We start from the raw sequence: 26,225 nt of genomic DNA, 5'->3' as shown, positions 1-26,225 counted from the left end.
CACATGTCAGGAGGGCTAATGGAAGCTCATTAAAGCACCAAGGCTTGATGCTGCCCAGTCAGCCCCTGGTGACCCTGGAGTCCTGCGGAACTGCAGCCGGGTCCTCACCAAGGCTTCCAGGAGGACCCTGGCCTGAACCCGGGGCAGGGGCAGCCTCCACGCCCTGTTCCTCCATATCTCGGAGACACTAGGGTCGGAAGGCCTGGGTCCCACCTGTCCTAGTACGCGGTCCTGCCCTGGCTCTGTCCTCCTGGGACCCCAGCCCCAGCTGCTGGAAGTCCACTCAGGCCAGCCGGTCAGCATGCTGGAGCCTTCTTTATGGGACATCTGGGGTGGCAGGGAAACTCCACACTGGACGTGAGGTCTGAAGGGTGTCCCGCCCTGCTCCCAGCGCGCCCGGCTGCTTGGAGGCCTCAGACAAGGCACTGGCTTATTTGGGCATCAGGGTTCCCAACTCCGAAATGGACATGGCTCCCTCCCTTCTACCTCTTCCCTTCCTCTTTTCCTTCTCTTTCTCCCGGCAGCCAACAGTGTTATTGCTGCTGTCACTGTTGGTGGTGCCGGGCATGAGACTGCCACCCTGCAGCAGTGGCTGTGGGAGGAGCTGGGCACCTTTTGTGGTGCACGGCCTCACCCCATGTACCTCCTCCTATTCTGGGCCATGTACTCCCTCACCCCACAAACACACGCCCCAGCACCTGCAGGGAGCCCAGCCCACCCAGCACGGCCTCCGCCTCCTGCCAGCCCGCACAGCACGGCCTCTGCCTCCTGCCAGCCCGCACAGCACGGCCTCCGCCTCCTGCAACTGCCCACTCCCGGCTCCCCGCTAATTACTCATTCCTGCTGGATCAAAGGTCTTGCTGATTAAAAAGCCGACTGAACTCACTCGCTTGCCGAGGAAAGAATGCCAAGACAGTACGGCCCTCCACCCGGGCCCGGGGCTGCTCCCGGCCTCAGCAGTGCCACCATGGGGCAAAGGGCTGTGTCAGCGAAAACTACTCAGGGCCGCTCACACCCGGGCTCAGAGCTGGGCCCTCCCGGGATGGGTGTAGGGAGAGAAAATGACTCCCCTCCACCCTCCGGGGTTCCCTGGCTGGGCTGTGAATAAATCAACATGAGCGATTAACAGGAGAAAAACCATGTTTAATTACATGCACAGGCACGGGAGTCCCACCGCACGGGAAACTCAAACAAGGGTCAGGTGACTGTCGCTTGTACAGATAGCATCCGAGCTGAAGGAAGGAGCAGGGGCCTGGGGCTTCCAGGGGTGGCGGGAGGTGAGGGAGGAAGTGCCTGGTGAATCAAGCTTGTCTTGCTATGCAGATAAAGTCTCCCTGGTGATAAAACTTGTTGGAGCAGCTCTCTTCCGGGTGCAGACACCTCACTAAAGCGGCTCTCCTTTACAGATGCAAATTGCTTTTACAAAAGGACAGCTTTTCAGAGCGACTCCTGGCTCCGCAGTTTCTCAGAATAACCGGCTGTAAATACGCTGATGAAGTATATTTTGGGGTGCCACATTCTGGTCTCCTACAGCCATATTTTGGGGTGGTGGGTCTTGAGCCCCCACATTTAGGGGGAAGAAAAATGGCTTCCCTCCATGGGTCACACATAGCCCCAATAAGGGGCTCCTCACAAGTGGCCCACCCCACGCCAAGCGTCCCCAAAAGTCAATGCACTGCCCCTGCACCTCAGAGTCCACCCTCTGGTCGGGACACCAGGTCCTTCAAGGATGAGCAGAACCTGGGGACAGACAGGAGAGAGGAAACGCAGAGAAGGGATGCCGGGAGAGGAGAGCTCATCATGGCTGGAGGGGGCCAGAAGGGCCCAAGTGCGGGACCTTGGCAACAGGATGGTGACTCCAGCAACCCCAGCGCAGCTCCCCCATGCAGGCCCTGTCCAAACTCAGTTCCAGAAATGCTGTGAGGCGTGGATGACTTTTTCAAGATGACAAAACAGAGGCCAGTGAGGCCCAGGGCCACCAGGTGGCAAGTGGCAGCTCCACATCCACACTCTGGATGGACCAACTCGACTCCCGCAAGGTCCGTGGGCAGTAGGGAGCCAAGGCGATCATAGAGTAGAGGAGTGCCGACACAGCATCATGTGTGGGACGAGGAAGGCCGCGTGGGCTCAGAAGACAGCTTGGTCAGTGCACATGGTGAGGGCAGGAGCAGGGGAGTGGCTGGAGAGGGAGCGGGTCCGAGGAAAGCAGAGGCCCCGTGTCCACGCCCTGGAGGACAGACGGTGTTGATCCCGAGGCTGACGGGGACATTTTGGTTGTCACAGTAGTATCTAGCAGGAAAGGCCAAAGGCGTAGCCCAGCATCCTGCCACGCACGGGACATCCCCAATGTCAACAGTGTCCAGGCAGAGGAAGCGTGAGCACGGGGCGTCTGGGTCAGGGAGGGCAGGCAGGGCTGTGGGGGGAGGAGGAGGCTGCAGCTTGGGGCCCCCTGAGGGAAGTGGCCCAATGGGATGTCCACGCAGAGATGGCGGGTGCTCCGGAAGTGAGATCTCCAGAAGAGGCGTCCAGGTCCAAAGCTGAGGACCCTCTTTGGGCCCCCATGCCTGCCGGCCCAGCTCCAAAGACTTGCTCTCCTGTAACCCAGCCAGTTCCCAGGAGGCTGGTATGTTATTGTCCCCATTGTATAGAGGAAGAAACTGAGGCCCAGGGCCACATACAGTAAAGAGGCGGAGCCAGCTTCTGATGCAGGCTGGCCTCAGGCACCTGACCCAGGCCCCCCAAGCCCTAAGGGGGTGAGGTGGGCAAAGTGGAAGGGCCCGAGGCCGGGCTGCAGCCGCACTCAGAGGAGCCCGCAGGAGAGACAAGGAGGCGGCCGGGTGGGAGGCTGGAAGGGAAGCCTGGTGGGCTGGGCCAGCATGGGGTGGGTTGCTCCATCATACTGGCCTCTGGGGCTGCTGGGAGGGGATTTTGCCCTCTCAGTAAGGAAGACTGTCCTAGATGACCTGGGTGGGCCCGCGTGGATCAGCTGGGAGGCCTTCAGAGCCAGGGTGAGGCTTCCCTGAGGAAAGAGGACCCACTTGTGACAGAAGCTCCCCTGCCACCCCTCCTGGTAAGAGCCCTACAGACGCTGGGCCTGCCCACCAGCCTCCCCACTGTGAAGCTCAGTGTCCACCTCCCAGCTCTGCAGCCCTGGGTGAGTGCTGGCTGATTTGGGGGTTTCTAGAAGGGTCCAAGGCTGCGGGGTACAAAGGGATGACAGGTGGAGAAGTGGTCCCTGGTGGTGAGGGTCTCTGGTGGCCTCTGAAAGGACACACTCTGGGAGCAAGGGGGGGTTCAGTCTGAGAAGCTGGTGTAGACCAATCACAAAGGCCCCGGCTGGGACAGGGGATAAAGGGGGGTTCTGAGGTGGGACAGCATCCTCCCTGGGTGGCCAGCACACGGCCTGGCCCCTGGGCCCGCCATGAAGGGCACTCAAAAGACAAGCAATGACCCTGAGGAGAGAAGAGGCTGGAGGGGGAGAAAGGGCGTTTCAGAGGGAGGTGTAGACAGGAAGAGGCCGAACTGGTGTTTCCAGGTAGGAAAACAACCAAATCCAGCGTGGGAAAAGCATCACACCATCCAGTCCCCTCGGTGCGGCGCAAATGAAGCCAGGAGAGAAGGAGAGTCCTGCAGGGTCCGCAGAGAGCAGTGCGGCCCTGGCTTCTCAGTCCCACCAGCTGAGGGTCGGGGGAGGCACACGGGGAGGGGGCTTTGGACTCCATAAGTCATATTAACCAAGAGCTGCTGGCTATGGATCCCGCTGTGTGACCTTGGGGAAGTCACATCCCCTCCCTGAGCCTCTGCCACCCCATCTGGAAAGTGGGGACATTAGTCCTGACTTCGTAGGGTTGCTGGAGGATTCAGTGAGTTAAGGACAAAGCACCTGCAGTGCATGCTCGGTATGTACCGCATTCCTTAGTGTGATTATGGAGACGGAGGAATTCCACCCATCTGGGTCTGTAAGTGGGAGACCAAGGCATACAGACCCAGGGGTTGGTGGCACTGCAGCCCCCTCTCATAGTCGACGGCTACAGGACCCCAAAGGACAGACAGCAGCGGTGTTGTGCTTTTTACCTCTACATATGAGTCACCTCTGGTACTTCTCCCACTTGCTTGGGTGTGACTGGGAGTCTGGGCCCCCTGCCCCATCCCTGGCTCCCCACTTCAGACCTGGGGCAGTCAGGCTAGGACAGGAGCCCCCAGATGGTTGCCAAAGGGCCCCAGAGCCTCTACTTTGAGGCAGGAAGCACCCTCTGGATGCAGAATTGCCATAAAGGTGATTCAGGTGTACACACCCCTTCCTCCAGAGGCCCCAAGGCTGGACGCGCTCATTAAAGCTCTTAGGCCCTGCGCCTCAAGCTTCCAAACATGGGAGGCACACCCTCAGGAGCACTGCAAAGACAGGGAGTAGCTGGGCGCGGTGACTCATGCCTGTAATCCCAGCACTTTGGGAGGCTGAGGTGGGCAGATCGCTTGAGGTCAGGAGTTTGAGACCAGCCTGGGCAAGGTGGTGAAACCCCATCTTAACTAAAAAAAAATATATATATATATACACACACACATATATACACACATATATATATACACATATATACACATATATATGCACACATATATACACATATATACACACATATACACATATACACACACATATATACATATATACACACATATATACACAAATACACATATACACATATGTACATATATACACATATACACATATATACACATGTACACATATATACACATATATACACATATACACATATATACACATATACATATATACACATATATATACATATATATACACATATATACACACACACACACACACACACACACACACACACACAGAAATTAGCTGGGCATGGTGGCATGTGCCTATAATCCCAGCTACTTGGGAGGCTGAGGCAGAAGAATCGCTTGAACTCGGGAGGTGGAGTTTGCAGTGAGCCAATATCGTGCCACTGCACTACAGCCTGGGTGACACAGTGAGAGTCAGTCTCAAAAAATAAATAAATAAATAATAAAAATTTAAAACATAAATAATAACAATAAAAAAACAAAGACAGGAAGCATTTCCCATCTCCATTCCCATCTCCAGAGGAGCACCTGAGCTCAGAGAGGTTAGGTGCCCAGCCTAAAGCAACATAGCAGGGTATGACCTCTCTAACTCCCCACTAGGTGGCTTGCATTAAATCCTACCCCAAAGCCAGGCTTTGAAATGTGAGCCATTAACAGTTCCCACGTGTCTTAAGCAGCAAGACAAGAGTGATTCCCACACAGCAGCAGACTTCCAGAAACACTCAGACTTCCCAAGCCTGGGGTAAGAAGGGAGGAGGGAGATAGAGAAAGACAGGGAAGATGTGTCCCTGGGCCCCAAGGGCTCATGCTTGGCCACTGACATTTATCCAAGAGGGGCAGGAGAACTCAGAGAGGGGCAGACTCTGGGATCCGGGCAGATGTCATTTCACAGTTTAATTATGAAACATTTTAAACATACAAAAAATGATGCATCATGCCCTCCGGTGCCCACCCCTGCCCACCTGCACGCTTCCTGGATCGGCAGAGGCAGACGACATGGCAGTGGGGTGCTGCAGCCCCTCACAGTGCCCCAGGTGAGGCGCCTGCTGCGAGCGGCTGTCTCTGTGTTCTGCGGCTGCTGTAACATGCGACCACGAACAGTGGCTCTAACAACACATATCCACCCTCTTTGGAGGTCAGAAATCCGACTTGGGTCTTGCTGGACTAAAGTCAAAGTGTAGGCAGGGCTGGCTCCAGGGGAGACTGTTACCCGTCCTTTCTTCCAGCTTCTCCAGGCCCCTGCATTCCTTGGCTGGTGGCCCCCACCCCACAGCACTCCAGCTCCTCGGTCTGTCACCACACAGCCCACTTCCTCTCCTGCAGCATCAGCTTCCATCACCCTCTTCTAAGGACAGTCACAAGGACAAACCAGGACATTCTGTTTCAAAGTCCCCAGCTCACATCTGCAAAGCCCCTTTGGTGGGGGGATCAGGACAAGAGCCCTGGGGTCCCTGCTCAGCCCAGCACAGCAGGCATTTATTTCACAGACGTGGCTCTGCCCATTCCCCACTCCTGGCCGCCACCAGGAAGAACACGTGCACCTCGGAGCCCACCGGGGAGACTGCAGAGCACCTGGCAGGGGCATCTGCCAGGGGGGAGAAAATAAAGCAGGAAGCATGGGAGCCCCTGGAGGGCGGGGCCTTACCCCTGCCCCCCCACCAGCCTCTTGCCCCCTGCATCCCCCAGCCCCTTGCCCCCTGCCCCTGATGCCTGGCCCTTTCCCCTCCTGCCCTCCGCCCTCCCCACACGTTCCCTCCCCTCCCGTCCCCAGCCTTCTTCCCAGGCAGTCCCTGGAGTTACTGTTTTAATGAGTTCCTTGCCCTCTAATTAGCAGGTGCGGCTCTGAAAGGAAGCGCCTGGTGTTTACCCTGCGCGGAGCCTTTAATAACCAAGCCCAAGGAATCCTCGGCTGGCTCCGGCCTAATCCCCTCAGAACACCGGCGCTTAATGAGCCTTGGCACAGGCGAACCTTCTCCTGCCCTCTCCCCGCACCCCGCAGCCCCCCAGGGGCTTGTTGCTGAGCGCCTCTGAGCGGCTCCCACAGCCTGCGGAGACGCAGGCCTGGGGCCAGCGGGTGCCCGACTGGGGGTCCACCTGCAGGTGGCTCTGCAGCCCCCAAGCCAGCAGGGCACCCGGCTAATATCCTTCCAGCAGCCCCTGGGGCTAGGGCTGTTCCAGGCTTAGCCGAAGTGGCTGACTCACACCCACCCTATGTCTTCCCCACGCCGCCCCTAGCAGAGCTGAGGCCCTGTATTCACAGCACACGGGTGCTCCGAAGGTCCTTCTCCACTCACTTCACACACCAGCCCTGGAGGCAGCCAGCGTCCACCCCCATTTTACAGATGAACAAACTGAGGTGCAGAAAAGCTCAGGCCTTGGCTGGCTCCTAAAGGGCGATGCTGGGTTTCCAGCTGGGCTTGGTTTGATGCCAAGGCTGTGGCTCTTTCTGGGGGGCCCAGGGAGCTGTGGGGGAGGGGGAGGAGCCTAGGGCAGAGTTCAAGTGTTAAAACACTGGGGCCGCGGGGGTTCTGGCTCCACTAGGGGCGGGGCAGCTGACCTCACCCCTCAATCCCCCCCGAACGCCCCTCTTGGGCCCTTATGAAGGGTTGGGGCCCCCAGTCCTGGAGGGGCATCAGCCACCCTGCAGGCCCTGTCATCCTCTTCCTCTGCCAGGCTGCGGGGGCAGGGGTGGCAGGGGTGCAGCTGGAAGGTCTGGGTGGTCTCCTCTGTCCCCGTCCATCCATTCCACCGCGGGAGGCCCCGGGGCGGGGACGCCCAGCCGCAAGGCCTTGTCAATCACTGCAGAGGCGGAACCTGTGAGGACCCGGCAGGGGCACGGACATGACTACGGGGAGAGACCCAGCCCCGTTGTCTCTCTCCAATTCCCTGCCCCACTGCAGACCCTGCAGGGCCCACAAAGGGACCTGCACTCTGAGGAGGAATATTCTGGAACATGTTGTGGCTTTTTTCTTTTAAATAAATGGCTCTGCCTCTATGTTGCTTGGGAAGCAGGGGCACCTCCCACCCCATTTTGTGCTGCAGTTGAATAGCCCGCCAGTCGGCTGAGAGCTTGAAAGGAGCCTGGAGTGTTTAGGCGGGCGGGGGAAGGCCTCCGCAGGCTTCCTTTGTTGGAAAACGGCTCCCTCCGGCCCCCGCTGTGCCTTTATCTGGCTCAGCCGGCTCTTCCTGCAGCCCCGACGCCTCTGAGGAGGTGGCTGGGGAAGCAGAACCCTCCAGGCTGTGGGCAGACAGTGGCCAGGAGACTCTTCTCTGGGGTGACAGCCCCACCCTGGACAGGGAATTCCAGGCCCTTCCGCCCCGTCTGGGGGCTTGCTGTGGAGGAGGAGCGGAAACGGGGCCTGCCAGGCCTGGCCCCCCAACTCCGCTGTCCTATGTTCTGCCCTGGCCTGGTGAGAACGAGCTTCTTGGCATCGGCTGGGCATGAGCAGCCAAGCATTTATTGAGCACCTACTGCATGCAATGCTGTGTGGCCAACATAAGGAGGAGAGGCCAAAAGGCTGAGTGACCTTCTGGGACATGACCTGGGGGTCCACTTGACCACAGCCAGCTGGATTCAGGCATGGCCAGGGATCTGTACCAGGCGATCTGGGGGTGGGGGGCACCAGGGCAAGGATGACCCATCCGCCTCCCCACTCCAGGAATGTGGTATCAAGCAGGAAAGACAACATCCTCCCAAATAGCCTGTATATGGCAGGCTGTGAGTCTGTGATCCTAAGAATTCACTCTCCCCCCGGGACCTCAGTTTTGCTGATCCGTAAAATGGGCATGTGGAAAGGGTCAATGACCTGTATGAATCCATGCAGCCTTGACCCTCTATTTCACAAAGATGGAACAAACACAATGTGTGCCAGATTCTAGTTTCCAAAAATGGCCACAACAGTATTTCCCACCTGACATGCTCTTCCAGAACCTTCTAGTTTTGTTTATGTTTTGTTTTGTTTTTTTTTGAGACAGAGTCTCGCTCTGTTGCCCAGGCTGGAGTGCAGTGGTGCGATCTCAGCTCACTGCAACCTCTGCCTCCCGGGTTCAAATGGTTCTCCTGCCTCAGCCTCTGGAGTAGCTGGGACTACAGGTATGTGCCACCATGCCCAGCTAATTTTTGTATTTTTAGAAGAGACAGGGTTTCACCATGCTGCCCAGGCTGGTCTTAAACTCCTGGCCTCAAACGATCCGCCCACCTCAGCCTCCCAAAGTGCTGGGATTACAGGTGTGAGCCACCGCATCCGGCCTTAGAACCTTCCAGTTTTGTCCCATTCCCTTGGACCCGGGCAGGAGGAGGGCTCTGTGTCTGCATCTGCTAATAGCACGTGGTGGAAGTGGCGGGTGCCTTGTGGCTTTGGAGGCCAGGTCATAAAAGTAATCCAGCTCTTTCTTTTGGGACACTGGTCTTGGGACCCTGCCACCATGTTGTGAGGAAGCCCAGGTTGCCCAGGGAGAGGCTCCCGTGGAAAGAAACAAGCCCAAACCAATCTAGCAGCCCTGTGGTAGGTGCACGCACTGTCTTGGAAGTAGATGCTCCAGCCCTAGGGGAGCTGCCTCCCCTGGCGCCCTGTGGGGCAGGACCAGCCCTCCCTGCCGAGCCTTATGCAAATCACAGACCTGTGAGCAAAAACAGCGATTATGGTTTATGCTGCTAAGTTTGGGGTGATTTGTCACCGGGTAATAGACAACCGGAAGAAATGTTTCCAGGCAGGGACTGGGTCTTAAACTGATCGGGACCCCACAGCGTCTAGCACCTTCTAGGTGCCCACACGTGCTTGCTGATCACAGCTTCTACCCTGGACAGGAGCTGAAACCACAAAGTAAGCACCAGACCGTATTAGTCTGTTCTCACGCTGCTATGGCGAAATATCCGAGACTGAGGAATTGATAAAGAAAAGAGGTTTAATTGACTCACAGTTCTGTATGGCTGGGGAGGCCTCAGGAAACTTACAATCATGACAGAAGGGGAAGCAGAAGCAGGCAACTTCTTCACAAGGCGACAGGGGAGACAGTGAGTGCAAGCAGAGGAAATGCCAAACTCATGATCACAAGAACGGCATAGGGGAAACGCCCCCAAGATCCAATCACTTCCCACTGGGTCCTTCCCAGGACCTGTGGGGTTTGTGGGGATTACCATTCAAAATGAGATTTGGGTGGGGTCACGGCCAAACCATATCACAGGCTAAACTCATTTAACCCAACAACAATCATCCCCATTTTACAGATGAGTTCACTGAGGCACAGACATGTTAATTAACTCACTTAAGGTCACACAGCCAAGATGTGGTGGAAGTGAGATTCAAACCAGGCGGGTGGTTCAGAGTCCTCCTCATTAACCCTTAGGCTTAACCGCCCCTCCCAGGTGGTTGTGATGAGCCCATATCCTGAACCAGCCAGGGGGGCACCGATTCCAGAGATGTCTGACCCTTCCAGTCAAGGATCTTGTTAAAGTAGACACCGTCAGGCCAACTTTCTACCCCTGTCAAATTTTTCATATGAACATATTTTTAAAATTGACTGAGCTGGGGGTGGTGGCTCACACCTGTAATCCCAGCACTTTGGGAGGCTGAGGCGGGGGGATCATGAGGTCAGGAGTTTGAGACCAGCCTGACCAACATGGTGACACCCCCTCTCTACTAAAAATACAAAAATTAGCTGGGCACGATGGCATGCGCCTGTAATCCCAGCTACTCAAGGCAGGAGAATCGCTTGAACCCTGGAGGCGGAGGTTGCAGTGAGCTGAGATCGTGCCACTGCATTCCAGCCTGGGCGACAGAGGGAGACTCCGTCTCAAAAAAAAAAAAAAAAATTGACTGAAGGCCGGGTGCAGTGGCTCACGCCTCTAATCCCAGCACTTTGGGAGGCTAAGGCAGGTGGATCACCCGAGGTCAGGAGTTTGAGACTAGCCTGGCCAACATGGCGAAATGCCGTCTCTACTAAAAATACAAAAATTAGCTGGGCATGGTAGCATATGCTTGTAGTCCCAGCTATTCCAGAGGCTGAGGCAGGAGAACCACTTGAACCTGGGAGGCGGAGGTTGCAGTGAGCTGAGATCGCGTCACTGCACTCCAGCCTGGGCAACAAAAGTGAAACTCCGACTCAAAAAAAAAAATTTTTTTTTTACTGAAAAATACCCTTTATCAGATCACAGGACTCAATTTTTGGTTTGAAAACCATGATCGTGACACTGGAAGAACTTAGAGGGACAATAAAGAGCCCCCAGAGGTCAAAACACAGTGCCCGTCCAGGCCCAAGGCCTGCCCCCCTCGCCACTAAAGCTTTTTAAGACATTGAGATCTAGACTGGGTATGGCGGTTCATGCCTATAATCCAAGTACTTTGAGTGACTGAGGTGGGAGGATCACTTGGGGCTAGCAGTTCGAGACCAGCCTGGGAACACAGTGAGACCTCGTCTCTATGAACGATTTTAAAAAGTAGCCAGGTGTGGTGGCATGCACCTGTAGTCCCAGCTACTCAAAAGGCTGAGGTCCCTGGGCTCAAGTGAGTCCAGGAGGTCGAGGTTGTAGCAAGCTGAGATTGTACCACTGCATTCCAGCTGCAGTGACAGAGTGAGACCTTGTCTCAAAAAAACCAGATAAAAATAAAAATGAATTGGGATATAATTTATACATCACAAAAAGCACCATTTTAAAGTGTCCAACTCAGTGCTTTTTACATTTCACAATGCCGTGCAACTAACTCCAGAACTCTTCCATCACCCAAAACAAAACTCCATACCCATTCAGAGTTATCCCCCTTTCCCCCCCGGAATCGCCTTCCCCAGGCCCTGCCAGCCACTCATCCGCTTCCTGTCTCTGTGGATTTGCCTATTGGACATGTCACGGATGGGGCAGACCCACCCTCTGTGTTCGTTCCTTTTATGGCCCAGTCATACTCCACTCTCTGGATAGACCAGATTTTGTTTATCCGCTCATCAACTGACAGCTTCTGTGCTGTTTCCACTTAGGCTGTTACAAATAATGCTGCTGTGAACGTGTGTGCACAAGCTTTTGTGGAACCGATGTTCCGATGTTTTCTTTTTCTTTTTTCTTTTTTTTTTTGAGAGGGAGTCTCGCTCTGTCACCCAGGCTGGAGTGCAGTGGCGTGATCTCAACTCACTGCAACCTCTGCCTCCCAGGTTCAAGTGATTCTCCTGCCTCAGCCTCCCAAGTAGCTGCGATTACATGCATGCGCCACCACACCCAGCTAATTTTTGTATTTTTAGTAGAGACGGGGTTTCGCCATGTTGGCCAGGCTGGTCTCAAACTCCTGACCCCAGGTGATCCACCTGCCTCAGTCTCTCAAAGTGATGGGATTATAGGCGTGAGCCACTGTGCCCGGCCACCGATGTTTTCATTCTCTTGGGTACCTACAGTGCAGTAACTGGGTCCTCGGGCAACTCTAAGTTCATCATCTGAGGAGCTGCCAGGCTGTTTTCCATGGCAGCTGCACCATGTGCATTCCCAGCAGCTGTGCACAAGGGTTCCAACTTCTCCACATCCTCGCCAACACTTGTTATTATCTGCCTTTTTAATTCCTGCCACGTCATGGGTGTGCAGCGAGACCTTGGTTAAGCTTTCATGTGCAAAGGAATCGGGTGGTGCAGAAGCAGTTCACAGAAAATGCTCCTGGGCTCAAGGCAGATTCGGGCTCAAGGCCTTACTGGACTTGGAAGCTGTGTGGCAGGCGGCCAGATGACCAGCCACTCTGTGTCAACCTAGACCACAAGGCAGGACCCTTCTCATCTAAGGGGGAACTCCTCACTCAACAACAATGCAGCACATTAGGGTGGCGATGGGGGAGCGTGGAACTCAGCCTGGGGCCCCAAGTGTCTGCACAGTTGCCCCCCTTGGGGCCGGCCCTGGACACAGGTCTCCAGACCTCCGCCCACTGCTCAGCCTGGCCAGAATCAGGGGTGGGGGCAGTCACTGGGCAGAGCCTCTGGGAGTTGGCAGGTTCCCACCACACAGGCCTTGGGATTGGGGTCCCTCATTTCATGCCCCACCTCACCTCCCGCGAGCTACCAGACTGTGCCATCCACCCGGCAACTCGCCCCCTCCTCCAGGCCGGCGACTTTCCCCCCAGACGCCCTGTCTCTCTGGGCCTGTCTCCCTTCTTCCAGAATTCGGCTCACCTTGGCAGCCTCCTGAGACTCTAACTCCCAAGGCCTGGTCCGCCAGTGCTGCTGACCTCTAGGCTCTCACCCTTTCTAGAGGCAGTCCAAGTGGGCCACTAATTCTATCTTGCCATTTCGTGGTCTCCAGCAACCCTCAGAAGGTTCTGGAAATGTCAAGGCTTTGGCACTGAATGCTGTCTCCCACCCGGAGACAGCACAAAAACGCTCTATTGAACCATGTGACCCAATCTTTGGTTTTGAGACTGCAGCCCTTCAAGTTCCAGGCCCACCTGAAATTGCCTCTCACGTCTTGCCCCAAGATTCTGTCTCCACCACGAACCACAAACGGTCAGAAACAACAAACAATGACGCCCTGTTCTGTTTTCCCTTCCAAATGCTATTTTGGGAGGTGACAAAGTAGGAAAAAGCAGGAGCTTTTGACTCAGACCAACTGACATCTAGTCCCCGCAGGGTCACTCACCAATCAGCACTGACCCCGAAGTCGTCTGAGCCTCAGTTTCCTCAAAAGCAAAACGGAGGCTGGGCGTGGTGGCTCATGCCTGTAATCCCAGCACTTTGGGAGGCCAAGGCGGGTAGATCACTTGAGGTCAGAAGTTCGAGACCAGCCTGGCCAACATGGTGAAACCCCCTCTCTACTAAAAATACAAAAATTAGCCAGGCATGGTGGTGGACGTCTGTAGTCCCAGCTACTCAGGAGGCTGACGCAGGAGAATCGCTTGAACTCGGGAGGTAGAGGTGGCAGTGAGCCAAGATCACGCCATTGCACTGGAGACTGGGCGACAGAGCAATACTCTGTCTTAAAAAAAAAAAAAAAAAAAAGCAAAATGGAGATAACAGCCCTTTGCTCAAAGTCACCCAAGAGGGCTGGGAACAACCTCCCTAGAGCACGGCAGAGAGGTCCTGAACCCAGCAGACCCCTGCAAGTATCCACTGTTGGCTCACTGCAGTACAAACAGTCCCTTGGTCACTGCCTGCAAACCTCCTCTGATTAGGTTTATGTATTTATTTTTCTTTGCAACAAGGTTTGAAAGTGCAAACAGTGTGGCCAGTTACAATATTTCCAGAAGCCTCCGGGAGTTCTCAGCAACTCTGGGTGGGCTGCTCCCCTTCCCCCACTGCCACCTTCCCCCCCGCCCGCCCGGGGCTTTCAGGGTGCTGACCCACCCGGTACTATCAGACCCAGACTGGCCTCCAGGGATGGCAGAGGCCGCTCTGTTTCCTGGAACGTGTGCCATGTGACACTGAGCTAGCCGCTGGCAAGGCAGAATGTTGAACTTGGAAACAACACTGCTCTGAGCGCCTTGGAAGGTCCACCCAGTCCCAGCTCTTCTGACCTGCAAGTTGCTGGGTGCAGAGCCTCAGGCACCTTCCCACGCAGGCTCCACGCCAGCCCCTAGCAATGGTCACTGCCCAGGCAGGGAGGAGCTGCGGCCAGGCTCAGTGGGTGGACACGGCCCTGGCGGTCAGGAAGCTGGACTTGGGGTCTGGCTCTACCCCAGCTGGCTCAGGACCTTAGGCTGCATCTGCTTAGGTCCTTCTAGGAGCCTCAGTGTCCGAGGCTGTTACTCTAGATGTTCCAATCAGCCTCTAGATTCTTCCGTCAGTTACAGGCAGAACTTTTTTTTCTTTTTTTTTTTTAAGACAGGCTCTCACTCTGTCACCCAGGCTGGAGGGCAGTGGCACAAAAGTCCTGGGCTCAAGCGATCCCCCTGCCTCAGCCACCCAAGTAGCTGGACTACAGGAGCACACCACCACACCCAGTTACATTATTATTTATATTAACAAAATTTTTTTAAGAGCTGGCTCTTGCTCTGTCACCCAGGCTGGAGTGTAGCAGCATGATCGTGGCTCACTGCCACTTCAAACTCCCCCGGGCTCAAATGATCCTCCTGCCTCAGTCTCCCCAAGTGTTGGGGTTACAGTTGTGAGTCACCATGCCTGGCCTAATTTTTTAACTTTTAGTACAAACAGGGGCCTCAGTACATTGCTGGCAGAATTCTTTTCGCCCTTCCTTTCAAACAAAAATAAATATATAATTTAGAGAAAAGCAGACCAACTCAGGCAGAAGAGGGGAGAAACCATGGAGTGGATCCCTTCTTCGCCCTCCTCTCTCCTTGTGCTGCAGCTTCTGAAACCCCTGTGCTGAAGAAATCATTACTTCAAGGACCCCTTGGGATTCCACAAGCCTGCACACTTGAGCTACACGAGCATTCACTCAGGCTACAGATGGAGTTGAGCACCTACTGTGTGCCAGGAACTGTTCTAGGACACGGGCAGAAGAGATAGACAAGGTCCCGGTCCTTCCAGTTGCCTGGAGGTGTCACAGACTGGCAAATACACATACAACATATAGAGGGCCAGGGGTACACAGGAAACTAAGGCGACCTAAATAAGGTCGGAGTGATGGGGGCAGGGGGCGCAGAGGAAACTAAGCCATGCTAAATAAGACTGGGGTGACGGGAGTGTGATTTCTAGGAGGTCATGTGAGTAGACTCCTAGAAGAAGTGAGGAAGGGAGCTCTGGGTGTTCCGGGCAGGAGGACGGCAGGTACCAAGGTCCTGGGGCACAAGCATGCCTGGTGCTGTGGAGCAATAGCAAGAAGGCAGTGCCTCCAGGGCAGCCACGCAGAGTGGGGAGAAAGGACATGGGGGCTGGAGAGGTGGTGAGAGCCCATCCTTGGGAAAGCAAGTGCAATGGCTGGAACAGTGTTCCCCAAGAAGTCATGCTGCTCAAAACCTCAGAATATGACCTTTTTTTGAAATACGGTCTTGGAAGATGTTACTAGTTAAGATGACGTCACACTGCATTAAGTGTTTCTGTAAGAAGAGAGGATACAGGCCGGGCGCGGTGGCTCACGCTTGTAATCCCAGCACTTTGGGAGGCTGAGGTGGAAGGATCACTTGAGCCCAGGCGTTTGAGACTAGCCTGGGCAACATAGAGAGACTCCATTTCTACAAAAAAAAAAAAAAAAAAAACATTAGCCGGGTACGGTGGTGGCCCTGTCTGTCCTGGTTCTGTGAGCTCTTGGATTCACCAGGTGAAAACTGGGCGTCTGCTCCACACACCTCCTGGCCTCAGAGGAGGCAAACGGGCCTGGTGTTCTGCGTGAGCAAAAGGAAAACTGCTCCGGCCTCAAGTGACACAGGTCTGCTAACCCATGTGCCGCCCGCTCCCTCCACGGAGGGCGACCAGGGCCCTGCTGGGTGGGGCCGCGGCTGCCCACTCTGCTTCCCACCCAGTCCCCTCTGGAGGCCCTTGGCCCCAAGAACAGCAGCAACATGGATTCCCCGGCCCCGACTGCTTCTCCTTGTTGCCTTATTTAAAGTTTCCCAGACAGATTTCTCCTGTGAAAATGTGGGGCCTGTCATTATCCATCTGAGAACCTGTAATTTGTTTTTAAAGAAACGCAACCCCAAGGAGAAGCGAACCGGCTGGGTAGGGGCAGCCCCAGTCTTTGCCAGTTGTAAGCCCGGGACCCAGGGAAAGCTTACCCATGGACTCAACAAGCATTTATTGAGCACCTTATGTTTGCCAGGCACCATGCTAGGTGCTGCCTCAAACGGCACTTCAGTTCAGTTCAAGGATGTTGTACTGAATGCGTACCATTTGTGAGAAGGCCTTCAAAGAAGGTCTAAAAGGTATAAGATGTAACACCAAACTGAAATAACACAGTACGAGGCAGAATCTGCAAATGCCCCCAAGAGAGGCCTCTAAAAGATGACAGGGAAGCTCAGAGAAAACAGAGTGAACTAATGCTGGAGGCGGCGTTCGAGGCCCCTGTGGGCCCTGTTCTGGGTGGAGCCTCAATATGCTCATCTGTGAGATGGTCGCAATAATGTCTGCCCAGAACCTTGCCTGGCAACTGAAAAGCTCCAATGGGCTCAGCACAGGGACCCCTTCACACAGGGAGCTCATCAGCCCGACGCTCGCCACCCCACCCACTCCCGCTGGAACGGAAGGGTGAGGACGAGGAGGCTCCGCTGCCAGGGCGGACACAGGCTGAGGCCCAGGAGCTGGCGTCTCTCCTGCTCTGCTAGAAGAGCTGCCCGGCTCACTGCAGCCTGGTTACGACGGGACTCGATCCAGAGGCTTCCATTAGGACTCCCGCTACACTGTCCCACCCAGTGCCCTGGCACCGATCGCGAGTTCTGGGTCACACGCCTACTTTTCCAGAATTTTCTTCACAAATTTCTGACAACTGATGGTGGAAAGCTAGTGTTTTCATTGGCTCTGAGACCCTCAATCTACCGCCTGGGCATTTGCCTAAATGTCAAGAGAGAAGAGGAGGAGAAGGGAGGGGGTGAGCGATACTGAGGGCCTATGACATGCTGGGCCCCACAAGTTCACATCTAATGTCACCGCCACTCCACCCTTCCAAGATACAGATGATGCTCGCTTTCCAAAGGACACCAGACACTAGGTGATGCGCCATTCTTAGCACCTGGGTCCTCAGCCCAGCCTGCTTCTTCAGGACTCCGCCTTAAACACTGCCTCATCCATGTTATTAAGGGACCCAGGTCATTTACCAACATCTCAACCTCACAGGTTGAGTCAACAGCTAAGGTGGCCCAGGAACTGACAGTCCGGGAGGTCTCCCCGACCCTGTGTCTCCTGCGACACTACCTTTGGGGAGTCATTGGGGGTGAGAAGCTGAGAAGCCACATCCTCACTGGAGGCTGCTCTGGAGTCTGCCCAAGCAGCTTGATAGGGCTGTGCCAACCCCACCACCTCTGACGCTGACCTGAACGATGGCGCTGGCTCTACGTGTGCCCCACAACCACCACTGTTCCAGGTGCTTCTCACAAATCACTCATTTAGTTCCCACTATCGTCAGCCCCATTTTATGGATGAGGAGGCTGGGCACAGTGGCTCACGCTTGTAATCCCAGCACTTTGGGAGGCCCAGGAGGGAATATCATTTGATCCCAGGAGTTTGAGACCAGCCTGGGCAACAAAGGGAGGTTCCCACTTCACAAAAAATTAAAAAATTAGCCAGGCATCGTGGTGCATGCCTGCGGTCCCAGCTACTTGGGAGGCGAAGACAGGATGATCACTTGACCCCAGGAGGTTGAGGCTGCACTGAGCCACAGCTGCACCAGTGCACTATAGCCTGGGGCCCAGAGTAAGACCCTATCCCCCCATCCAAAAAAAGGGATAAGGAAACCGGGGCTCAGAGTGACCGAGTTACTCATCTTCCAGACATAGCCAAACTTCAAAGCGATGCCCTTTGAAGTTTAGAAAGGACTGAATCTCTTAAGGGGCCTGGCGGTGGGCACCGCATCCCTGGCCCCAGATCTGAAGCCTCCTGCCCACTTGGGCACAGGTCCCTGCCCTACCACCATGGGACGGCCTCCACCCCTGCCCTGTTCAAACGTGGCCTTGTCCTGTGGCCAGATCTTTGCAGATGCTATTCTTCCTGACTGGCTTGCCAATTCCTCTCTTTCCAGCTTTCTAGAATGTTCCCAGTTCTTTTGAGACCCAACTCAGGCCCCACCTCCCCCAGGAACCCCGGGCTGAGGCAGATGTCCAAAACACCTGACGATTCACACGATAGTTTCCCTCTTAGTCTGGGCTCTCCCAGAAGCGGACGAGGCAAGGAGCTGAGCTCAGAGCTCAGGTCCCACACTTAGGAGGGGAGTGCTGGATACACTGGTGGGCAGCGCGGCAGGAAAGCGAATGAGCCAGCGCAGGGTGCATGAATGCTCACCAGCGTTCACTGTGGGCACCGGGGCTCAATCTTGCCAGGGGCCTCGGGGGCTGTGCAGGGCGCATGGATGCCCACCAGTGCTGACCGTGGGCATTGGGGATCAATTTTGCCAGAGACCTTGGGGGCTGTGCAGGGCGCATGGATGCTCACCAACACTCACTGTGGGCAGCAGGGCTCAGTCCTGCCAGGGACCACGGGGGCTGTGCAGATCAGGCCTAGGCTATACCACCTGAGGGGCTGGGACTCGTAGGGGGGTTGTCCTCACTTCCTGGGGCTGCTGGCTGAGGCTGGTCCTGGGGGCATGAGTCTGCAGCACCGCTGGAGCTGGAGGTAGGAAGCGTGGTGTGCACAGCACACCAGAGAGCCAAGAGGAGAAGGAGGGCTATCGACCTTCTACAGGAATGAACCAGCCAGAGGGACGCATGCCTGCTGTCAACAGCCAGGAGGTCCTGCAGCCCTGACATGGAGCAAGTGTTAGTCCTGTCCACACCCAAAGGAGGTGCCTGATGTCACAGTCACTACAACCAGACAAAGGCCCCGTCTTGTCCCCACGTGATCTTCAGAGCCAGGCATGGTGCCTGCCCAGCACACAACAGGTGCTCAGTAAACGCTCATGGTTAAATAGACACATGGCAAGATGGAGCAGAGACTTTTACGGGAGAGAATCAATGTGCCTGCCTCTGCCTTAGGCCCCAGCAGTGCAGGGACGGGGCCTGAGACTCGCTCAGCAGCCCACCCCCAACAGAGGTGGGTTCCCCAAAAGTGCCAGGGCATCCCTCCCGGGGCTCCTGCTCTGTGGCCTACTCAGTTTTTCCACTCTTTGAGGCCGTACCCTGTGCCCTGAGGGGCTGCAGCCACGCCGGGCGGGGTTCCCTGAGCCCAGGTTCGGCCCCTGACACCCCATCATCCTGACAGGGAGACGTCTGATCCCAAGACACACAGGAAAAGGGCCACAGCACCACTGTGGATGGTAACCCCTGCAGAGCCCCATGGAGGTTGGGACTCGATCTACCGCAGCCCCCAGTGAGGACGTCTGCTGTCCTTGCAGGTGGCCTGGTCCATGGAGGGCAGAGCACTGACCTCCACTGCCCCCTACTGGCCACGGGCAGTCCAGTCCCCTTACCCCTGCGGACCTCAGTGACTCCTCCCCCAGTGGGAGAGACCTCAGATCAAAGCCTGCTGGAGCGCTCTTCACCGGGGAGAGAGGACACCCGGACCAGTGGCTGGGAGGTGTGGGTGCAAGATGGGCTGGTCCCTTACGGCCACCTGGGCCACACGTGGCTAGGGAGCCCTCGAAACGTGCCCTGTGCAGATTGAGACATGCTATAAGCAGACACACCGGATTCTGAAGACTTGATAGGAAAAAAGGAATCGCTCTCTGACAATTCAACATATTGATGACATGTTGAAATGATAATATTTTGAATATATTAGGCTAGAGAGAATATATTAAAATAAATTTCACCTGCTTTTCCTTTTTAAAAGTGTGGCTAGTAGGAAACTGAAAATGGAATAGGTGGCTGGTGTTGCACTTCTGCACCGAGTTACTCAGGGAGCTCGTGGCTGCTATCAGGTTTCTGGTAAATTCACTTCGCCCTTTGGAAACAGTAGTCAGGCCAGATGGCCTCTGCCGTCCATCGGGTGGGACATTCGATGGCTCTGAGCGCTGACGCAGGAGCGGCCAGAGGAAAGCCCAGCAGGGGCACCATGGGCACCAGCCCTGCCCCTCCAGCCTGGTCCTGCCCCTACCTTCACCCCCCCTCCCACTAGGGCTTCACCCTGCTCTGGCGTGGGATGCAGTGGATACACTTGCTTGGTCCTTTCCCAACCTGGGTGTGCTCCGAAGCCTTTATCCCCACTACTCAGGGTTGCCAAATACAACAAATAAGAATACAGGGTGCCCAGTGCATTTCAGATGAACAACGAATACGTTTTTAGTATAAGTATATCCCAAATACTGCATGGGATAGACTTTTATACTAAAAGCGTGTTCGTTGTTTATCTGAAATGCAAATGGAACCGGTGCGTATTCCTCTCTTGCCTTACACACGGTCTCAAGTCTACACACACCAGGCAGGCGGCTCCCCCAGGACACAGGGGTTGGGTTTTGGTTACTCTTGTCCCCAACACTGTCCCACGGAATGAACGAGGGAGCCCAGCACTTGCTGTAGGAGGCAGCAGCCAACCCGAGGCCCTCTAGGCTCTGCCCGCTCCCAGGCACTCAGCACGGGCTCCCTCTCAGGGCCAATCCCCAGCCCTGACCCCCAGGGCTCTGCAGGATCACCATCCACCATGGTGCCATGGCCTGTTCCCTGCCTGTTTGCCATCTGAGCCCTATTTGTAAGCAAAACGTCCTTCAATCTGATGTGCGTGCAGGAGGGGCAAGTGAGACCGGACTGCAGGAGAGCAGGCCCTAAATGCTCCTGTGAAGACGGGGCAGAGCTGTGTGGCCTCCCGCTGAGCCTCCCCCCGACCCCTGCTCCCTCAGCCACCCCTTTGTCTCCTTCCTTGTCAAAAGATCACCCTGCAGTGCTGCCCTCAGAACTTCTCAGAGGAAGATGTTAAGGCCCACTGTGTCCAGGGCGGGCAGGGTGGGGCACTCCCAAATATTTCTAAAATAAGTGACAGATCTTCACTGGGCCTTGGCTTTGTCCCGGGACATGCTGCAGATTTTCTGAGCTGGCCCTGATTGCAAACACTAACCAGTTTTCTTCCCAAGCATCTAAGCATCCTGGGTGTTCCTGTGAGGTCAGCAAATGGCAAACGCAGGGCCGTGCCAGCTTGTCACTTGATCAACACACGGCCCAGAATGCTTAGCTGGGAGGGTCCCAGGATGGTTCTGTCTCCTCTCCAAGAGGCCTTGGAAGATACATGAGACACAGAGACCTCTCCTGGGCCTGCCCCCAGGGAACCTTGCCTGGGAGATGAGAAACAGCAGGAGAAAACAAGCCTGGGGAACCTAGGGCCTGCTGCGGGGGAGACGGCGGAGCTCCAGGCTTCTAAGCCAGAGACCCAGCCCCGTCATGCATGGGGAGCCTGCCAGGGGAGCAGGTGTTCAGGAAGGAGTGGGGCGAGGAAGGAGGGAGCCTGTGGATGTGTTCGTGTGTGTGCACATGCTCACGTGTGTGTGTGTACATGCTCATGTGTGTGCATGCATGTGTGCACACACGTGTAGGGGACAGTGGGATGACCAGCCTGGCCACCTCCAAGCCCTGCAGCCTCACCAGGCCCCACTGTTCCTGACATCCCTTCATCTGTCCCACGGCCCCACACAGATGCTGGGCTGGGACATGGCAACCTGCATGCTTCACCTCTACCCGTGAGACACAAGCTGAAAACAGGCACCCAGCGCAGACTCAAGACCCTTCCAAGGGACTCCTGGGAGGTGGCAGCATTCACGTCCCCCTATTTTGGCGAGACATGTGTAGGGTCTGGCTGGTTTTTGTGGCACTAGCCGGCAGAATGCCTGCCTCCTCCTTTCCTTTCCTTCTCACTCCCCGGACTCTGTGAGGCACTGCCTCAGGGGAGGGAGGCTGGGGAAGTGACAGCCCTTCTCTGAGCTAGGCTGTGTCACACACACATACAAATGGCTATGTCTTATACACACACACAGCTGTGTCACACACACAAATGGCTATGTCTTATACACACACTAGGCTGTATCACACACACACACACTAGGCTGTGTCACACACACACTAGGCTATCACACACACACACACACACACACACACACACAGAGGCTCAGACTAGTGCAGTAGCACATCACCCCAGGATGCATTTGCTGTTCATGTATCTTGGGTCCTCCGGCCTCCTAACTCCCCAGTGGGCATGTACGAGGGTCTCGCAGCCCAGGGTGGACATCGCCAGCTCAGCCCAGGCTGGCGAGGAGCAGAAGCCAGGCCTTGGCCACATGAGCTGCCCAGAGGCTCCCGGACAGCTCTCCGCGGGCTTCCTTTCCCAAAGCCTGTTCTGACCGCCCAGACTTTGGGCCTGCCTGAGCAGGCCCCAGAATCCTCCTTCCCCACCCCCCAGCCTAGGGCCTCTCCAGCTGTCCCAGGGGGACCAGCAGGGTAGGAAAACCTCTCACAGCAAAGGGCAGGGAGGGGGCAGGAAGGGGATCAGGGGGGTGGGGGGTGGAAATATTCTGCTTGGCTTCCTCGGGGCCAACATGAAAGGGGCCCCTTGTCTGCAAGAGAGGAGGCCGAGATGGCCTGGCCCCGGCCCAACGGGACAAGCCATTCCGAGACTTCCACCAGGGTGGTCTCGGGGCAGGGGCAGCCCTCCCCAAACACGGAATCACGCTGGACAAGGTCAAGCCAGGTGTCTCGAGGACCTTGAGGAAGACACGCAGGACAAGGGGGTCTGCCCAAGGAGAAGCAGGGCAGGTCTCACCAGGAGCCTCTCGGAGCCCTGACCCCACGCAGGTGCTGCCCCCGGTCCATGAATGCTCAGCTGTGGTCAGAGGGACAAGGGACCCCAGCAGGCCAGGGGCCCCACCTCTCACTTTCTGAGACGGTTCCCTGGGAGGCCCCACAGGCTTCCCTCCTGCTGTGGCCAGGGCTGAGTGTGCACTGGAGTGTCAGAGCTGGGGCCTCTGCGAGTATCAGCCGGGCAGTGGCTCCTCCTCCTCTCCCAGGGAGGCTGCCCGCTCCAGGGACCTGCAACCCGGCTGGCCCTGAGGCCCGCTTCATCCCCTGCCCCTTGGCCTCAGCACTTCCGTCGCACCTGCCTAGGAGGCCATTCAGGAAATCCACCAGCCTAGACAGGGTTGGACAGTGTGGGGAGAGGACACTTCAGCTACTCCCCTCTGAGGCCAGTGTCAACCTGGGTGGACGAGACCTCCTCCTCCTCCTGCCCCTGCTCCTCCTCTCCTCCTCCCCCTCCTTCTCCTCCTCGTCCGCCTCCTCCTCTCCTCCTTCTCTTTCTCCTCCTCTCCCTCCTCCCCCTCCCTGCTTCTTCTGTAGTGAATAGCATCCACTCAAAACCCATGTCCTGCTGGAACCTGTGAATGTGGCAGTCTGGAAAGGGGGTCTTTGCAGATGTCAGGAAGTTAAGATGCTCTAAATCCAGTCTAAATGCACCCAAATCCACGGGGCTCTAAATCCACTAACTAGCGTCCTTATAATGAGAGAGAGATTTGGGGACAAAGAGTGAGGAGGCCACGTGAAGGAGAGGCAGAGATCGGGGCAATACAGCCATGAGCCAAGGCACACCTGGGACCAATGGGAACTGGAAGAGGCAGGACGGGTCCCCGAGCCTTGGAAGGGAGGGCGGTCCTGCCAACAGCTCGACTGTGGACTCCTGGCCTGCAGAACCGTGAAAAAGTGAGTTTCTGCTGTTTTAAGCCGCCAATTTGTGGCACACTGTCACATCAGCCTAAGGGCACTCACTTGTGTTTAGGGTTTTGGGGTAAGTGTGTCCCCCCCCGCCGGCAAGAGGATCAGAGAGACCACAGAGGGATTGCAATGTTCTCTGAGCTGGGCACATGGGAGGGGATGGAAGCGGTGGGCGAGGGGGCCAGCAGGAGAGTCTGAGCGCGTCCTGTTCTTGCCCCAGGGCTCTGGGGGTGCGAGGCAGAGAGGCCAAGCCAGCCTGGGCCACCCTGGTCCCAGAGGTCGAGCTGGCCCAGCTGCTCCAGCAGTGTGCACGGACACCGCCCACATCTCCAGACATGAGGACAGTGGTGCGGGGCTGGGGCTGGGCAGTGCTGGGCCGGCGGAGGGAACCCGGGAAGGCAGGGACTTCACAACCCTCATTAAACACAGACGCTGGGGTCTGGGGTGAGAAGGACTCGGGGCTGGGGCCACAGGTCAGTGGGTCCCCATCACCAGGACTGCAAGGTGGTATGTGGGCATCGGCAGGTGGGACAGATGTCCCTGGAGAGCCTGCACCACCTCAGGTCCTAAGACATCTGAGAAATGAAGCAGGCAGGAGGCATCCAGGGCCCCAAGAGAGCCACAGACAGAGCCACCAGGCCCAGGTACACAGCCCAAGGGGCCCTGGAGAAGGAACCCCAGGGGCACCGAAGCAGAAGCCCATGGAGTACCCCAAGGAGGGAAGAGAAGAATCCGGAAACAAAGCCTCGGGGAAGGTGAGCACCCCGGCACCTCCTTCCCTCCCTCCCTCCCTCCCCAGTGTCCCACGGTGGGAGGCAGCCGAGGGCTCCGCCCACGTCCTGTCCCCAGCAGCTCTCTTGTGGTGCCACGAGGGCAGGGTGTCTCCGATGCTGCTGCTGACCTGGGCTGTCTGCACCAGAGCTGGTTTAGAACTGCACAGTCTTGGGTCCTGCCACCACCGTTTCTGCTCTCACGACGCCCACCCTGTCCAGGGAGCCCGCTGCCTGGCAGAGAGGATGGCACACCCTCTCTCCGTGGCTAGGCTCTGCCCCTTTGTGCCCACATCAGTGCCATGGGATTCAAGTCTCAGCTCTTCTGCTGGGGGCACCCTGGGAACCAGGGGCATCCGATGGGCCTCTGGAATTTGGGACCAGCCCACGGAGCAGGCTGCCCTCCCCTCTGCCGTCCTCCACGGCTGTCAGATGCCCTGCCTGCTGGACGACGAGATAATCCTTCTTGACAGAGCCATGGCCATTGCTGACGGCCGCGGAAAGGCGGCTGGGTTTATATTTAGCCTCAAACTGCTCCTGCCTGCCGGGTGCTGAAGGATGCGGAGCGGCGGGGGGCCCTGCTGTCCCCTCTACTGTGCCTGTGGGTGCCCCCCTCCATCCCCAGCCCCTGAGCAGACACACAGGGCTTTGGCTGTGCACTGCCTTGCAGCCCACCTGGCCACACTTGCTGGACCCGGGGTGGGTGTTGAGGGGAGGGGCTGGGCTGGGGAGGTGGGTGGGGTGGGGACGCAGGCCAGAGGTTGCTCCGAGCACCTCAAGTGGACCCTGACTGGGTGCGCTGCCCTTCCACATCAGGCTCCATCTCTCCCTGGTGGGCCCCAGAGGGCCCTCCTGCTCCCTCCCTCCCTCCCTGCCAGCCTGCGATGGCTGAGAGAGGATGCCCAGGTGTCAGGGAGCAGGGAGAGGGGCTCAAAGGGAGAAGCAACAAGGACCAAGGGCAGTGGGCAGGTGACAGGATCTGAGAGGTGGGGGAGAAGGAGGAGGTGGGAGGAGGGGGGAGGGGCAGAGAAGAAGAGCACGGCAGGGGAGGGGAGGGAGGGAGGAAAACAGGAAGGAACCGCTGATCAGAGCCACTGTGAAAGGAAGGCAGCCGACAATGACATTAATGAGAACGACAGCTTAATAAAGTAGCTACTGTTTCTCCAGTATCGCCAGCTGGTTCACACATATTAAGGCGCTGAACCTCACAAACACTCCATGCAGTGGCCACAGCGATTGTTCCCATTTCCAGATGTGCAAAGTGAGGCCCACAGCAGTTACACGCCTCACGCACCCCTCCCGGGTCCTCTCCTGCCACCCAGGCAGGCTGGGTCAGGGCGTGGGGGCGCCAGCGGGAGCAGGTGGTGGGGGCAGCTGGCAGGAGGCACAGGCCTGCGTGGTGCCCCTAGCCCTAGCTGAGTGCCAGGCGGGACAGGGGTGAAGCCGTGCTAAGTGGCTTATGCCGGGGCTTATGCCTGGGCTCGGGCCGACTGACAGGCGCTGGATTAACAAAGACACGCTCTGTTCCCAGGCAGGTCATGTGGAAAGCACAGCCGTGACCCCGCCACTTCTCCTTTTTTATTTTTTTGTAAGAAGGGATGTCTGTTCCTGAGCTGGGGCGTGAGGGGGTGGCAAGGGGGCGCCCGCCACTTCGCCAGCTGTAACCACATCAGCTGCT

At 56.6% G+C, this 26,225-nt stretch overlaps 1 protein-coding gene across 4 annotated transcripts in view; it reads right to left on the bottom strand.

The window, feature by feature from the left end:
- The window catches only part of GSE1 (Gse1 coiled-coil protein), a 504,494-nt gene that overhangs the window by 333,308 nt on the left and 144,961 nt on the right, over nucleotides 1-26,225 (bottom strand). The window lies entirely within an intron of this gene.

This window comes from Pan troglodytes, chromosome 18, assembly GCF_028858775.2.
Source record: "Pan troglodytes isolate AG18354 chromosome 18, NHGRI_mPanTro3-v2.0_pri, whole genome shotgun sequence".
NCBI classification, from domain to species: Eukaryota; Metazoa; Chordata; class Mammalia; order Primates; family Hominidae; genus Pan; species Pan troglodytes.
Note: the sequence above shows the minus strand (reverse complement) of the source record. Positions and strands in the feature narration are given on the sequence as shown.